Consider the following 16914-nt stretch of genomic DNA (forward strand, 5'->3'; position numbering starts at 1 on the left):
CTAGTGAACACCAGCTGAACCAGCATCAAACCAGCATCACCACCAGCATTAGCACCAGCTAAACCAGCATCAAACCAGCATTAGCACCAGCTAAACCAGCCTTAGCACCAGCATCCCATGCTTATCATACCAGCATATGTTGTGTTTTGCGGCTGGTATGCTGGTGACTACCAGCTAAACCAGCATAGACCAGCATAATTCCCATGCTGGTCCATGCCGGTTTGATGCTGTTTTTTTCAGCAGGGTAAACTTCACTGTTTAAAGTTTTTAGCAGCCTTTGTATGTGAACCTATATTCATTCATTCATTCAACCCAGTGCATGACAGGTTTATGCTGTGACTCTGAATTAAAAGTGAATTAAAGAATAGAAATGAAAAGAGGTTGCGTGTCTTGCCATGATGTTATTAGGCTATAGACCTTTCTCACAGTAACCGGAAATACGTAATCGTCGTGTAAGCGGAGTTCCTGTCAAGCGTCAACACACTAGAAAAACATAAACCAGGGCAAGTTTAAAATGGATCAAAGAGTCTACAAAACTTCGTTAACGGATTTGCCAAATATTACATTTGCTGATGTGACACGACTAATGGAGGAAAACTTTTTCCATGAAGAATTTGTCAATAAATTTCTAGGTAAGTAGAGAGCGAGTATAACTGTTACTGAACTGTTAACTAAAACGACACATTATAAGTCTCGCCGAATAGCCTAAATCCACTTCTGTATACCTTCACCATCAACAGGGAATTGATGGAACAGATACGGCTTTTTACATTGCCTTGAATGCGGAGGAAGTAGATTTCTGCGACGATTGCGTAGTTCCGGTCATAAATACGAAAGTTGTGAGAAAGGTCTATAGGTTGCATTATAGTGGGCTCTAGATCTATTGTGTTTGGTATGTGTACCATAATTTACCAGACTCTTACCAGATCATTTGTCTTTGTTTATGATTCTGACAGTGATTGTTACTGTATTTTTCCATAAGTCTTCACTGTGCCTATTCAAAGCTCAAGTGGCCAACACATAACTTCTAGATTTATAAGCCTCAATAAACTACATTTTAACATTTTATAATGCCTAGTCATACTTCTGTTATTTTGATGAAAGTAACGCAAAAGTAGTGTAACTCATTACAGTTCAGAGACAGTAATATTGTAATGTAACTAATTACTTTCAAATGTCAGTAATTTGTAATATATAATGTATTACACTTTGGAAGTAACTTTTTCCAACACTGCTCGTTTTGCAACGAAACTCTTCATATTTAACAAAACAATCGCGCATTAATTTGTCGATATAAAAGGCTAACAGTAATGTTAGCTATAAGCTAAAGCCACATTCAGACAGCCAGCGATGTTATCGCTGTGTGTCGCCCGTCTCTTTCAATGAAGCATTTCTAAATCTGCTTGTCATAAACAAATGAGTACCATCCATGCCAGTAACTGACGAGAGAAGGATGACGTGAACTCCACTGCTTTATTCTTATTGGTTGTCGCTCCCGAAATTCGCTCGACATTTGCATAAAGTTAAACTTTTAACTTTCTCGCGTCGCTGGACACGCTCGTGCCACTGGAAGTCACCTGGTTTCCATTGAAATTAATGAGATCGTGTCGCTCTGCTACACTCTTGATACACTTTATTTTACGTAGCTTATCCCCGTGTAATATTATGTAATTTTAATGTAATTAAGAAGCTAATTCATGTATTTAAACTGTGAACTAGTGAGTTGATTCAAACTACGTTACAGATGAATAAGGTATGTAGATACACATTAAGTACACTTAAGTACACTCTAGATACACTTTATTTTACGTAGCTTATCCCTGTGTAATATTATGTAATTTAAATGTAATTAAGAAGCTAATTCATGTAATTAACAATGAACTAGTAAGTCGTTTCAAACTTAAGTACACACTAGATACACTTTATTTTAAGTAGCTTATCCCCGTGTAATATTATGTAATTTAAATGTAATTAAAAAGCTAATTCATATATTTAAACTGTGAACTAGTGAGATGATTCAAACTACGTTACAGATGAATAAGGTATGTAGATACACATGAAGTACACTTAAGTACACACTAGATACACTTTATTTTAAGTAGCTTATCCCAGTGTAATATTATGTAATTTAAATGTAATTAAGAAGCTAATTTGTGTAATTAAACTGTGAACTAGTGAGTTGATTCAAACTACATTACAGATGAATAAGGTATGTAGATACACATGAAGTACACTTAAGTACACTCTTGATACACTTTATTTTACGTAGCTTATCCCCGTGTAATACTATGTAATTTAAATGTAATTAAGAAGCTAATTTGTGTAATTAAACTGTGAACTACCCAGCGGGCATATGACCGACCTTCAACGTTGAAATTTGGTTGAAATTAGGTCAGTTGTTTGTTCAACGTTGAAACAACGTTGAAACAACGGTGAATGGTAAACGGTTGAAAAAGGTTAATAAAATGCTTAAAAATCAACGTTGAAATTTGGTTGAAATAACGTCAGTTGTTTGTTCAACGTTGATTCAACGTTGAAACAACGTTGAAACAACAGTGAAGTAAATGGTTGCTGAGAGACAATAAAATAATGTTTTATAATATGTGAATCATTCAGAAAAATTTTTTAAAAAATCATTTTATAAAATTGATGACATTATAAAAAAATGTAACAAATAATTGAATATACAGGTAGCGAGGTAATCTCGCGAGATTACACGAGACTGGACTGTTTTAACGGCTGTCTTCGAGATCTTGCGTATCACACGAGAAAATGCTTCAGAGAAAGAAGAGGTAAGGAAATATAAGTCAATGTAAACGCATAACATTATTATATTCACATATACAAAGTGGTATGACAAAAAAGCACGATGCCAAATCGGGTTTTTTTTTCTGTTAGTTGCGAATGTATTCGTTATAGTAGTTAATTTGCTAGTCCACGGGATGTTCCCGCCGAAATTGGACTTCGTTATTATGAATATTAATAAATTAATATGAGGTGTGTTTTTATCAACTTAACCACTTGGTTGTTTTTGCTTCAGAAAAGCAACTAGTTATAAATGTAAGGGCTTTTTTGGACAACTTCGGTGAAAAAGTGTTGATTTCGTAGTTCAGTCAGCGTAACTTATATCCGAGAGGTCTTACAGGCGCCACACAGACACCTATCAGCCTTTTGTAAGGAGGAGCAGCTCGAGTGCGGTGCGGTCAGTGTAATGCCTGGCTCACACCACAGGATAATCGGGCCGAATTTACCCCGATTTTCCCCTCCCGAGAATCCGAGGGAAAATCGGGCAACGGACCTTGATCGGCTCCGAAGTTCGGCCCAGATTATCCTGTAATGTGAGACGTTTAAAAATCTAAACTTACACCTTCCGATATGCTCTCAAGCAAATCGGGGCCGCCCCGATCTTATCAAACATGTTTGATATTTAGGATTTTAAATCCGCATAATTACGTCATACTTTCACAATAATCATTGAGAGACGGAGATGATTGACAGCTTTCGGGACCGCGAAACAAGCTGCTGTACGGGTAGACAGCGCAGCCGGACTCATTCCGCCACAACTGCAGCTCGTTGGGGCAGACAGACTATTTAAAATATAGAAATTAATTCCTTGCTTGATTCACGTTGTCATAAACATTAGGCTATCTAAAATATCCTAAAAACAACAGAACATGATGATGGTCAGTCACATCACGCACCTGCAGCTATTATGTGTATAGAGGAAATTTAATAAAATAAATAGGCATACACGAAATAAGTTGCACTTAAATAATTAGCTTATTAACAAAATGAATTTAAAATGATATGACGATTTTCAGTTCTTTTTTTGTGACTCGCTCCACAAACGCACAGAACCCGATGGGGCAGCCGGCAGAAAGCGCATCATGTTTTAAATATTACTTTACAGACGCACAAAGTTTTTATCTGTATGACCATGTAACCATAAAAGTAATTTAAGGTCATCATGCATGCATTGCTGCTCAGTGTTCACCGGCATGTAGGATATGTACTAACAAACATTATCACGCCATTAGTTGTTCGAAATATAAATGATCCGCTTGAGCCTCACCCAAGTGCAGCACTGATTGCTGAAATACCGCACACTTGAGAATCTAATGCGCCTCATATCGACACTACCAACGTTTCACATTAAATGACATTTGTCCAAAACCATTGGTAATGTAAATACCGAATTAAACACTAGACCCTACACTGCAAGATAAAATAGAATAGAATAGAAACTTTACTGTCATTATAAAACTATAATAAAATTTGTTTATAAGCTTTCAAAGACCAGCAGCCTCAGAAGAATAAACAACAAAAATAGAATCCACATAGTATATAGCTACAAAACAATATCACCGCAGAGTAGTATATATACAGTGGAATTAAATAATGCAAACAACAGTGCAAAACAAGTTTAACCAAGCATCAGTCATTTAACGCTTAGCCTACAATAATATTCTTGTTAGGAACAGGAAAACAGAGCATTAATAGAAATAGCCTAGATCACTTATAATAACTCTTAAATGTGCAAAAAATAATGATATATAGGCTAGCCAATTATATTAAAAATATGTTTTTAAATAGATGTATTTAAATTTAAATAAATCTTGCATAAGGATTAGACTTGAGTTGGTGCTATACAGTATGCATTCAAACACTGCCTGCATAACACATCCTTAAAACATATCATGATTGTTGCCTCATAAACAAGAGCTGAGGAGGAGAAATCGCCTAGGTTTCAAAAAGAAAGCTGCTACTTTGTAAATATTTAAAAAGAAATCATAATAAATGTATCATAATCTTCATTCCTTTAATATACTCTTCTCCTGAGGTGACGTGAAGTGCTTGCTCTGGCAAGATAATCCTAATAATATCCTGTAGTGTGTGATGCACTAGGATTTTAAATTCCTGTAGTGTGAGCATGTTTAAGATTTTAGAGAAGAATATCTGACAAGATTCTCTTTATGTGTGTGCTGCAACCAGATTTCAAAATCTGCCAGGATTTTAAAAATCCTGTAGTGTGAGCCAGGCATAAGCTGCTTAGTTTCTCAAACTCATATTACTGATAAAGTGTTAAAACTTAGATGAGATGTTGGTGTTTTATGGCTCACGAATTCGCAATAACGGATACGTATAGCAGTTCGTGTTAATGACATTAATCCAAACTTATTGATGACGTGATAACATGGGCGTCGAATCCAATATTAATCATGCTGAGGTTTTCTCGACGGGGTAATGTGTATAAATGCAGTTATAAAATTAAAAGGGACAAGATAGTCGACGTGACCCTCATGTTTCCATGGCAATCAGTCAAAGTTACATGTTAACGCTTATGATCGCACCTGCGGTCATTCGCGCAGTATCCATGATTTTAAGCGGCACGAAACACTAAAGTTAACTCCTTTGTACGAAAATATCATGTCGTGTAAGTTGGCATGTTCTATTCGAATTGAAATACATTGTAACGGTGTAATTTTGCTTACTTGTTGAATAGTTAGCAAGTTTTAATGGAAATAGAAAATATTGGTTATCTAGACAAATGTGCTCTTGTTTTTAGTATATTTTTATAACTCTTTTGTAATGTCTTCGTTATCAGAGCCCTTCAAATTAGAAAAGTGAGGATGATCTTGTCAATGCTGAGATTTTCATGCATCAGCAGCCACTACATCTGGATCAGGTAATGTTGTGTTAACCCCGCTATTCTACAATATTTACTTAAATGCAGTATGCAAGTGTATGTATTCATGTTCTGATAAAAGTCATTATAGAATTCTCTTCCAATATTGCACTAATTTTACTTTTTTATATTTTGTCAAGATTGAACAAGAAACAGACAGCAAGGGTTGTCAGATCAGAAACAGAATGACACAAAAACACAAGAAACTTCACAGGTGAGAATTGAGAGTGGCTTTTTAAAAACACCTGCTACTTGTTTCTCAAGACTGGTTTATCATTGTCATTAGGAAAATATAAGAAACTAATTTAGGATACAATGGTTACTTTTCAGCACAGCAATTAATTTCTTTTGTATGCCACTATTCCTTCTACAGTATGTAGGCCTACATATTTCAAACCCTTTGTTTTCAGTATACAGAGACAAAAGTTAATCCAGTGTTCAGAGTGGATGTTGATGCAAGTTTTATAGAGGCTTCATATTGACAAAAAAAAATGAATCTTTGTGGTGGTGTACATGACATCATTTATTTGTTCTTATCTTTCTGTATTATGGTTTAATCATAATTTTTTTAATTGTCAATGAGCTGCCACCTACCCTGGTAATGCACCACCAATATACCATGTTGTAATAGAAATCCGTAATTTACCATTTCTTTTTTTGTGAAGCGCCTCCCCTAAAACCTTACAATGCATTTAATATTTGTTTTGTAATCAGATCAAGTTCTACTAATCCTAATAAATAAGATGCAGTGTTTTGTATTTCACAATTTATGTTTTCTTTTTAAAAGGGGCTATGACTTGTTTTTATTTTATTATGTGTTTTAAATTGTAGGCAGATCAATATGCAATTTGAAGACGTGTGATAAAATACAGAGAGGTGAAGTAGTGTGTCTTTCCAGATCCCCAAATCATTCCCCCTTAAAAGGTAATGAATAGTGTTATGACAAAAAATTTAAACATTCTTAATTTCTTTAAAAGTTGTACTTGGGCCACAGTTTTCTGTATTTCTTACCACAAGATTACATTTATATTTCTATACTAATGAAATATGTTTTTCTTTTTCCAAACTTTATCAAATGCAATGATCGCTAAGATGAGCCTGAAGAGGAGATTTGGGAAGATGCTGTTTCATAAGTCGCTTTGCCAGATCACCTGTGGTAAGTTTGTAAAACATATATTAAAAATAGGATTATAACATCTCCTAATCAAAAGTTTTTGATCAGGTCGGGATGTCTGCTAACAAGATGCCTTGCTGGTCTGAGCGAGTTTAAAGTCTTACACAGACAGTCCAGAAGTTCTGAAGTCCATCTTCGATTTCATTGGTAAGGGACTACACAAAAGTAGTCTGTCAGACAACCTGTCAGTGTTTGCTTTAAGCATCTCATTTGGGCGTGTTGAAAATATAAAGTTAATATCACTTAAGCATTCAGTATTGGATTCATTTGTAACCAAATCGATCAGAAGCACCATTCACTACCATAGTATTCTTCAGGGATGTGATTCTTCCGGATTAATCCGGAATTCCGGATTTTCCGACCTGAAAATGTGACCTACGTGAATCATGCAGAATATGTTTGCCGCTTTGTTTCGCGTCACGCGAGTGACAGCCAAACGTCGCAAATGAGGAGAAGAGAGAAGAGAAACGATCGGGTCTGATTGGTGAATGAATAAGGTTTGGTTTTGCACTGTGTGAGTGTAAGCAAGTTTGACAACATAACATCTGGATTGTTTTAATGTAAATACGTGAACACGTGCATCTGAATGCAGGGTATGAATCGAGATCGTGATTCCTTTTTCGATAGACACAAGCAATAATACATACCCAGATCATCCGATCTGGAGATGTTCTTTTCACGATAACACTGTACCGCGAGGGCGACTGAGGTACACTGCAGGACCCCTCGCAGGGAGCTTTATTGATCTGACCAATACAATCATACTTCGCCATCCGCCATTTGCGAACGGTCGGAAACACGTCCTTGTTGATACTTTGAAAGGAAGGAAAATGCATCTCTTTGTCATCTGACGTGCCGCCCGGTGTGGCCCTGTTGCGCGGGGACGGCGATTGTGGTTCCGTCCCGGGTTACCATGGTGACGGCTGTGAGATACCCCCCTCCCCCCTATTTTTTACGTATCTGCATGATTCACGTAGGTCACATTTTCAGGTCGGATAATCCGGAATTCCGGATTAATCCGGAAGAATCACATCCCTGATTCTTTTATCCTACTATGTAAGTCAATGGTGCTTCTGGTCAGTTTGGTTGCAGACATTCCTTAAAAAATCTTTGTGTTCATCAGGACGCTTTAAGGTGTAGAAACATCTCCGCAACCTCAAGAGAAATTTGAGGCAACTGAGCTAAATTGCAGATGTTGTTTTAAAGGGTCTGAATATGTATAATGTAAATATGATATGTTTTCTTTTTTCATACATTTGCAAAAGTTTCTAAAATTCTGTTTTTACTTTGTAAAAATATCTAAACAATTACAGTATCATGCAACAACATAAAATTGAAAGTGAAAGGTGTATGATTTCTGAATGCACTGTAGATGATCTTAATTGAACCTCATTGTCATCTTCGTAAACACAACAGCTTTGTTCTTTCATCAGATGGCTATGCAATGTTTCAAGTCAGACTATCAAAGAAAACGCATCTTGCCCTGATGTGCAATAACAAGATTTTTTTGTACATGGGCTAAAATGCAGCATTTTTTGAAAATTAAATATCTTGTTTTTTCCCCCTCTTTAGATGTTGTCATCGTATTAAGTACAGCATGAGCCAGAATAGATGGGTGGTGGTGGCCATAAGAAGACTGTCAAATAAACCAACAACAAAATTCATATTTGCAGTTTTTCTTGAATAAAGTTTTTCTATTCAGCTTAATAAAATGACTTTTAAACATGATTTTGTTTCATATTTTATGATTTTATTCTATATTTAGAAAATTCCACTTCTGCACTACTAACTGGAAACTTAACTGTTTGAAAGAATGTGTTTTTATCCATAAAAAATATTTTTAACAGCTGCTTTCATGTTTATTTGGAAAGGGTAGGCACCTGCCATCTTATTTGTCCACATTTAAACTTTACCTTCCTTAAGTGTTTAGTTTTATGAATGGGGTTGTACTGTAAGTTATGCATAGCAAGTTGCATTCATATGATAATTGCACTAAAAATGACACGTTTACAGTAAATCATTTAGTGAGTAACGTTATTGCAGTGTGGAGTAAAAATATATTTAGTGTTAAAAACAACAAGGAAATAGAAGGTTGAAATTGCGTCATGATATCAACCATAATTCACCTATGTTGAAAGTGTGACGTTGAAACAACGTCGTGATTTCAACGTTGAAATTTTTTGCAAAACCGAAAGGTAATCCAACGTTGATTCAACGTTGGTACCTGACGTTGATTCAACGTTGAATCAATGTTGAAATGCCGACTGGGTAGTGAGTTGATTCAAACTACGTTACAGATGAATAAGGTATGTAGATACACATGAAGTACACTTAAGTACACTCTTGATACACTTTATTTTACGTAGCTTATCCCTGTGTAATATTATGTCATTTAAATGTAATTAAGAAGCTAATTCATGTAATTAAACTGTGAACTAGTGAGTTGATTCAAACTACGTTACAGATGAATAAGGTATGTAGGTAGCTAGATACACATGAAGTACACTTAAGTACACTCTAGATACACTTTATTTTACGTAGCTTATCCCTGTGTAATATTATGTAATTTAAATGTAATTAAGAAGCTAATTCATGTAATTAACAGTGAACTAGTAAGTCGTTTCAAACTTAAGTAGCCTACACACTATACACTTTATTTTAAGTAGCTTATCCCCGTGTAATATTATGTAATTTAAATGTAATTAAGAAGCTAATTCATGTATTTAAACTGTGAACTAGTGAGTTGATTCAAACTACGTTACAGATGAATAAGGTATGTAGATACACATAAAGTACACTTAAGTACACACTAGATACACTTTATTTTAAGTAGCTTATCCCCGTGTAATATTATGTAATTTAAATGTAATTAAGAAGCTAATTTTTGTAATTAAACTGTGAACTAGTGAGTTGATTCAAACTATGTTACAGATGAATAAGGTATGTAGATACACATGAAGTACACTTAAGTACACTCTTGATACACTTTATTTTACGTAGCTTATCCCCGTGTAATATTATGTAATTTAAATGTAATTAAGAAGCTAATTTGTTTAATTAAACTGTGAACTAGTGAGTTGATTCAAACTACGTTACAGATGAATAAGGAATGTAGATACACATGAAGTACACTTAAGTACACTCTTGATACACTTTATTTTACGTAGCTTATCCCTGTGTAATATTATGTAATTTAAATGTAATTAAGAAGCTAATTTGTGTAATTAAACTGTGAACTAGTGAGTTGATTCAAACTACGTTACAGATGAATAAGGTATGTAGATACACATGAAGTACACTTAAGTACACTCTTGATACACTTTATTTTACGTAGCTTATCCCCGTGTAATATTATGTAATTTAAATGTAATTAAGAAGCTAATTTGTGTAATTAAACTGTGAACTAGTGAGTTGATTCAAAATACGTTACAGATGAATAAGGTATGTAGATACACATGAAGTACACTTAAGTACACTCTTGATACACTTTATTTTACATAGCTTATCCCTGTGTAATATTATGTAATTTAAATGTAATTAAGAAGCGAATTCATGTAATTAAACTGTGAACTATGTAACTAGTAACATATGTAGGTACTTATTGTTACATAGTACTACACAAAGTACTTTCAATATGATTACATTGTAACACATATGTAATAAGAACTTTTATTACACCAGTAGTTAGCTTTGTAACAGACTCGACCTGTTACATATGTGTAACAGTTGCAGCTTATTATATGTGCATAATTACAATCTGTAAGTACATGCTGTTCCATAACTTAGTTACATATTAAGTACATCTAGTTGCATGTAATTACACAGTCTACTACTAAGTACTTAATGAGGTAATTACTCTATATTAAGGACACCTTAAAATAAAGTGTTACCAATTTCTTCCTAACAAGGCATTACATGAATGCATTACCACTAATCTACCCACAACATGTTTGGCTGGCTAGTGTAAAAACTTTAAAGCCATTTTTCTCAGTTTCAGTGTTTGCGTAGATACTACACTTAGCCTTTGTAGGGCAGTATAAGATAATACGTGTTTTGGTTAACATTTTGTTTATAGCTACATTTAAGCAGAGACAGTTAATGTTTTTTTATGAACACGATGGCAGGGCCCCCTCACAAAGGTTTTTAGGGCCCCCAGAAGGCCAGGATCGGCTCTGATGGGTATTCATAATCTGACTTTTCACACTGTGCACTTCATGATTGGACTAATAAAGCTGTGTAAGACTGGCTGAACTAAAATAGTGTGCTATCATTTTAAATAACTGATTTTCTTATGCTTTGCATCAGTGACAAAACAGGTCACCACATACATTTTTGATAGTTTCTCTTGGGATGTTTTTTTTTACTACAATTCAGGAGTTTTACACAGCTTGAGGAGTTTCTGTGACTCTACACACAGCTGATTATATGAGGTACATGCTCTTCAGTTTCTGTTTGTCGCTAAGCATAGAGTAATTATCATTCTAACCTCACTTCATTTCACACTGTAAACCAGGGGTTGGCAAGTAAGTTTGGCATCAGGCCAAAAAAAAGTTTTGCCACTAGATGGTGGGCCACAACATAGTCTGGGGAGGTTTGATTCAAGAAATTTCCCTTATTTTCAAATGACTTTATCTTAAAGAATTCCTTATCCTTTTTGGTGATGAATTATTTTTACTGTGGGCTGTTTATACTGCACAAAGCAGAAAAGTTTGTATAAAAGTTGTACTGTATGAATTCACTCTGTAGACTTCACCTTCGTTGATTCTCCTTATAACCATCTTCATGTAAATGCATTTATTTGTATTTCAGTCACATCTATTTTATCCACTATATCGGTCCAGACTCAGGGCTGCAGAGAGGAAGTGGCGCAGATCGAAAGATCCTGCTGACCTCTGTCTGTATCAGTCTCTTCTTGCCTCCTTCTCCACGGATGTCTCCTCTGCTAAGACCCAATACTATCAAACAAAGATCAACAACTCACCTGACTCTCACATCTTCTCAAGACCTTCATTACTCTTCGTTGTCCGCCTGGCCCCCCCACACACCTTTATCTGACTTAATGGCTGACGATTTTGCCTATGTCTTTGTGAAGAAAATGAAAACTATCAGCAGTCAGTTCTCAGAGCCGCCGCTTCTTGCGCATGCTCAAACCTCTGAGGAATGCTTGCTTCCCTCCTTCTCTCTCCTATCTGAAGCGGATGTTTCCAAGGTATTTGCTTCTAACCTTCCGACTACCTGCCCATTAGATCCCATACCCACCCATCTCCTTCAAGCCATCTCTCCGTAGGTTATCTATGCTCTCACCTCCATTATCAATTCATCTCTTTCCACTGGTACCTTCCCCCCAGCATTTAAAGAGGCTCGGATAACCCCGCTACTGAAGAAAACGACACTCAATCCTGCTATGCTAGAGAACTACAGACCCATTTCTCTTCTTCCCTTCACTGCCAAGTCTCTTGAACATGTGGTGTTCGACCAGCTCTCCTCTTTCTTCCTGCACAGCCAGAAACCTGGGAGTGGTCATTGATGATCAACTTAGCTTCACGGCCCATGTTGCCAGCACCGCCCGCTCTTGTAGATTCATTCTATACAATATTAGGAAAATTAGACCTTTCCTAAATGAGCATGGCACCAGCTCCTAGTCCAAGCTCTTGTCCAGACTGGACTACTGCAATGCGCTACTGGCTGGATGATTCAGAACGCAGTGGCAAGAGTGGTCTTCAATGGGGCGCACAGCACCCCTACAACCCCTCCCCCCCCCCCCTCATGTCCACGGACCCATTATTTGTACATTTTCCAACAATTTTTTTTTTTTTTTTTTTTGAAAAACTTCCAAAACCCCAAACGGACATCGCAGCCTTGTCTTTTGTCCGTTTACATGTTCCGTAGTGTTGAATTTGGTTAAAAAATGCCAGCCAGACTTCCTAGTTCTCCCTAAACCAAATAAGGAAATGTGTACATTGGTGGGAGTCTGTCATTTAATTTATCTAAAAGATTTTGTGAGATTCTGCCTAACTTGTACAACCTTAAACGGTATTATCAATACAAGTAAGACACATTTGTAATAACATGGAATTTATTAACAAAAGCTAAACAAGAATAATTAAAAACACTACTAAATGATTCTAAAATACTAAAGGAAAGTAAGGGTGGACACTAAAGACACTAAATACTATCAAACAAAGATCAACAACTCACCTGACTCTCACATCTTCTCAAGACCTTCATTACTCTTCGTTGTCCGCCTGGCCCCCCACACACCTTTATCTGACTTAATGGCTGACGATTTTGCCTATGTCTTTGTGAAGAAAATGAAAACTATCAGCAGTCAGTTCTCAGAGCCGCCGCTTCTTGCGCATGCTCAAACCTCTGAGGCATGCTTGCTTCCCTCCTTCTCTCTCCTATCTGAAGCGGATGTTTCCAAGGTATTTGCTTCTAACCTTCCGACTACCTGCCCATTAGATCCCATACCCACCCATCTCCTTCAAGCCATCTCTCCGTAGGTTATCTATGCTCTCACCTCCATTATCAATTCATCTCTTTCCACTGGTACCTTCCCCCCAGCATTTAAAGAGGCTCGGATAACCCTCTACTGAAGAAAACGACACTCAATCCTGCTATGCTAGAGAACTACAGACCCATTTCTCTTCTTCCCTTCACTGCCAAGTCTCTTGAACATGTGGTGTTCGACCAGCTCTCCTCTTTCTTCCTGCACAGCCAGAAACCTGGGAGTGGTCATTGATGATCAACTTAGCTTCACGGCCCATGTTGCCAGCACCGCCCGCTCTTGTAGATTCATTCTATACAATATTAGGAAAATTAGACCTTTCCTAAATGAGCATGGCACCAGCTCCTAGTCCAAGCTCTTGTCCAGACTGGACTACTGCAATGCGCTACTGGCTGGATGATTCAGAACGCAGTGGCAAGAGTGGTCTTCAATGGGGCGCACAGCACCCCTACATGAAATCACAATCCCTACCTCCAGTCAAATCGCCATCCAAAGTCACGCCTCTTTCAAAACACATGAACACACACAGATCAGACAGTCACATCTCATGTCTCATTCACCAGTGAGAAAACTTTGCAGTACAAAGTGAATAACAAAAAATAAACAAAGTTTTTAGATGAGAATTAGTTTAAGCACACTTTCGGTTGTATAGACGTAGTAACTATATCGTTACGCTAATCCGTAAACGAACACAAATTTCACAAGCAACACAATGTTTCATCAAAGTAGAATATCTGAATCCATCTCAATACAAACATATCGCGTATCTACCTTACCAAAATAAACAGTGCAACGACCCTTTCAGACCCTTTGCCTCCTGCAGCTGTTTGCATCTCGTGGTAAAGCAGTAAAGTTACCAATGTTCATTTGGGTTTTTGCTCTTTGCTGATCCAGGCAGTTTTTGCTGTTGTTGTTATAAAACATGTCTTTCGTTTTGTGGCTCCTGTGCAGGTTGTCAATTCAGCAGAAAAGTTTGCCATTCTGCCTTGCTGAGTCCCAATTTGCATACTATCCATTCTAAATAGTATTCAAAACTAGACTTGGTACGTCCCAAAACACTCTGCTTCACTCCTCAACTTGGTAGAACACATTGTAAAATGTATTATAAAAAAATGATGAGAAAAAAAAGATGGGAATAGTAAATAAAATTATACTGGACATAAGTTAAAAGAATGAATGAAATGTTGTTAACAGTTGTGGTGTGCGTAACTAGGAAACCACGTTTTCGCTCACTCTGCAGGACGTCATCGAAGAATGTCCCAGAACGTGCATACTCTTTTGCTACACACTCAAAGGTATGTACATTTTCCTCACAAAAACAGTACATACTTTAAGGCCGTAGTATAAGTAGGCGAATTGGGACTCAGCACCTGTTTACAGCAACATGATCTCACAAAGTTCCGTGGGATAGTCACGGAATTTTGTGCTCATTTTTCCGTGGCATTCTCACGGATCTCCGCATTTTTCCGTGGCCCTGCTACAGACTGTCTTTTTCCGTGGCATTCTCACGGATTGGTTCTCAACTGCTTTTTCCTATTTTCAAACCATTTTCGCTTCGATTTAGGGTTAGATTTGGTGTTTGCATTAGTATGTCACTTTAACTATTGGTTTATATAATTTTTTCTGATATATTCTTTTATATTTTCTAAACTTTAAACAATTGTCGCCTGGCGTTGGGGTTGGAGTTGGGTTTGGGTAGGGATGTCATTTCATGTAAATCTAACCCTAAACCGAAGCGAAAATGGTAAGAAAATAGGACAAAACAGTTGAGTAACCAATCTGTGAGAATGCCACGGAAAAAGACAGTCCGTAGCAGGGCCACGGAAAAATGCGGAGATCCGTGAGAATGCCACGGAAAAATTAGCACAAAATTCCGTGACTATGCCACGGAAATTCGTGAGATCAGGTTGGTTTACAGACAGGAGATGAGCACACGTGAACGTGCCGATGACATATGGTGTCTGCGTGGACTAGCTGCATGGTGGGAATTTAAATTACGCTTACGGATGAGGGACAAAAAAGGCAACGTCCGTTCGGACCGAGATCTATAATTTGTTGAACATTTTTTGGTCCTACGCCTTTCACAGATGACATAAATTTCTTAACTTAAACTTAACATAGTGATTGCTATCAGGATGTGAGGAGACTTTTAACCAGCATAACAAAAAATGTTTCAGGATCAAATGTGTTACCCTACCTTTAATAAAAGCAGAAAAAACACAGAAACATCAGGGGACAACAAAAGTAGGATAGTACAGCACCTAAAATTAAACCGTACTAGCGAGCGGAGTATTAATTTAACGTATAGAAGAAAGTTCTAAGTTAAGCCAATGTCATCTGGCTCCCTAGAAACTCCTAGAAGAAAAAAATAATTTTATTAGGAGGAAAAAGTTTCAAAGGCACCTATATGAATGAGCTAATAGCAAATTTGATATGTTATTTCTTACAGAGACCTGGCAGGTGCCAGATGATTTATCCATCTGAATCTGCCTACCCCAATTGGATATTGACATATGTCAGAACCACACATGTTAATATTTCAACTCATACTCATGGTCACACGCTTGATCTGGTTTGTACATCTGGATTGAATAATATCTCTGTTGACAAGTTAGCTACCCCGATTTCTGACCATAGACTTTGATTCTACATCTATCTGTCCAGTCAACCCCACCAAAAATCGAACCATAGTGTCAGGAATTGCCAGGAGACAGAACCCAAGCGCAGACAGAATAAGGGAACAAGGATAACTTTATTAAATAAAACTGGAAAACAAAACCCATGAGGGGGTAAAGACAAGATATGACAAATGACAGACTAAACACTAAACTAGATAATAATCTTGACTGGACTAGACTGAAAACAAACAGTGAACAAGACAATAAACGTAAAATAAGACTTGACTTAGCACTTGACTAGACTATGTGACAGGAAAACACAAACTCCATATAAATAGACGATCGAGCACAGGACAGCAAACACAAGGGTATTAAATAGGGGAGCAAATCAAGAGGGGAACAGGTGACATGAATCAAACAATAATGGGATAATTACAGGGAAACAAGGGGGCGGGGTCAGGAGACGAGACAGAAAGCACATGGCTAGGAAAAACAAAGCCAGTGCTCTCACACAAAACATGGGGCTGCCATGATCCTGTCACTATGACTAGAAAACTTTGACCTGAAGACAGGATCATGACAGTACCCCCCACAGGGGGACCCACTAGACACGAGACAGGACATACTCTGAAACAGAGAGAAACCAATAAAACATAATGCACAAACACAACGGCAAACAACAACTTACAATGACAGGGTTGGGATGAAATAACAAAAACATCATTAAAGGGAGGGGGGGTGGGGGAACGAGAAAGTTCATCAGGGGTGGTCCAGACTGGGAGGGACTGGGTCTAGACCGGGGGGTCCGGGCAGGTCTTACGGGGGGTTCTGGGGGAACAGACCTAGCAGTGGGTACACGAGGGGCTGAAGGAGTAGGCAGGACAGGAGGAGGAGTAACAGGGGACAAAACAGACAAGACTGAGTCACG

General features: G+C 37.3%; 1 protein-coding gene and 1 long non-coding RNA gene across 6 annotated transcripts in view; both read left to right on the plus strand.

The window, feature by feature from the left end:
* uraha (urate (5-hydroxyiso-) hydrolase a) overlaps positions 1 to 16914 on the plus strand; it is a 51985-nt gene that overhangs the window by 11288 nt on the left and 23783 nt on the right. The window lies entirely within an intron of this gene.
* On the plus strand, positions 2350 to 8588 carry LOC141282550 (uncharacterized). Of its 5 annotated transcripts, XR_012337311.1 has the most exons (8): positions 2919 to 3208; positions 5606 to 5686; positions 5827 to 5900; positions 6518 to 6610; positions 6779 to 6842; positions 6909 to 7007; positions 7984 to 8084; positions 8433 to 8588. It is a non-coding gene; the product is annotated as an uncharacterized lncRNA (long non-coding RNA). The 5 variants fall into 5 exon arrangements; XR_012337314.1 differs by lacking the exons at positions 2919 to 3208; positions 7984 to 8084 and adding an exon at positions 2350 to 2792; XR_012337312.1 differs by lacking the exon at positions 7984 to 8084 and having other exon boundaries at positions 2929 to 3202.

The sequence above is a fragment of the Paramisgurnus dabryanus genome, chromosome 9, assembly GCF_030506205.2.
Source record: "Paramisgurnus dabryanus chromosome 9, PD_genome_1.1, whole genome shotgun sequence".
In the NCBI taxonomy this organism is placed as follows: Eukaryota; Metazoa; Chordata; class Actinopteri; order Cypriniformes; family Cobitidae; genus Paramisgurnus; species Paramisgurnus dabryanus.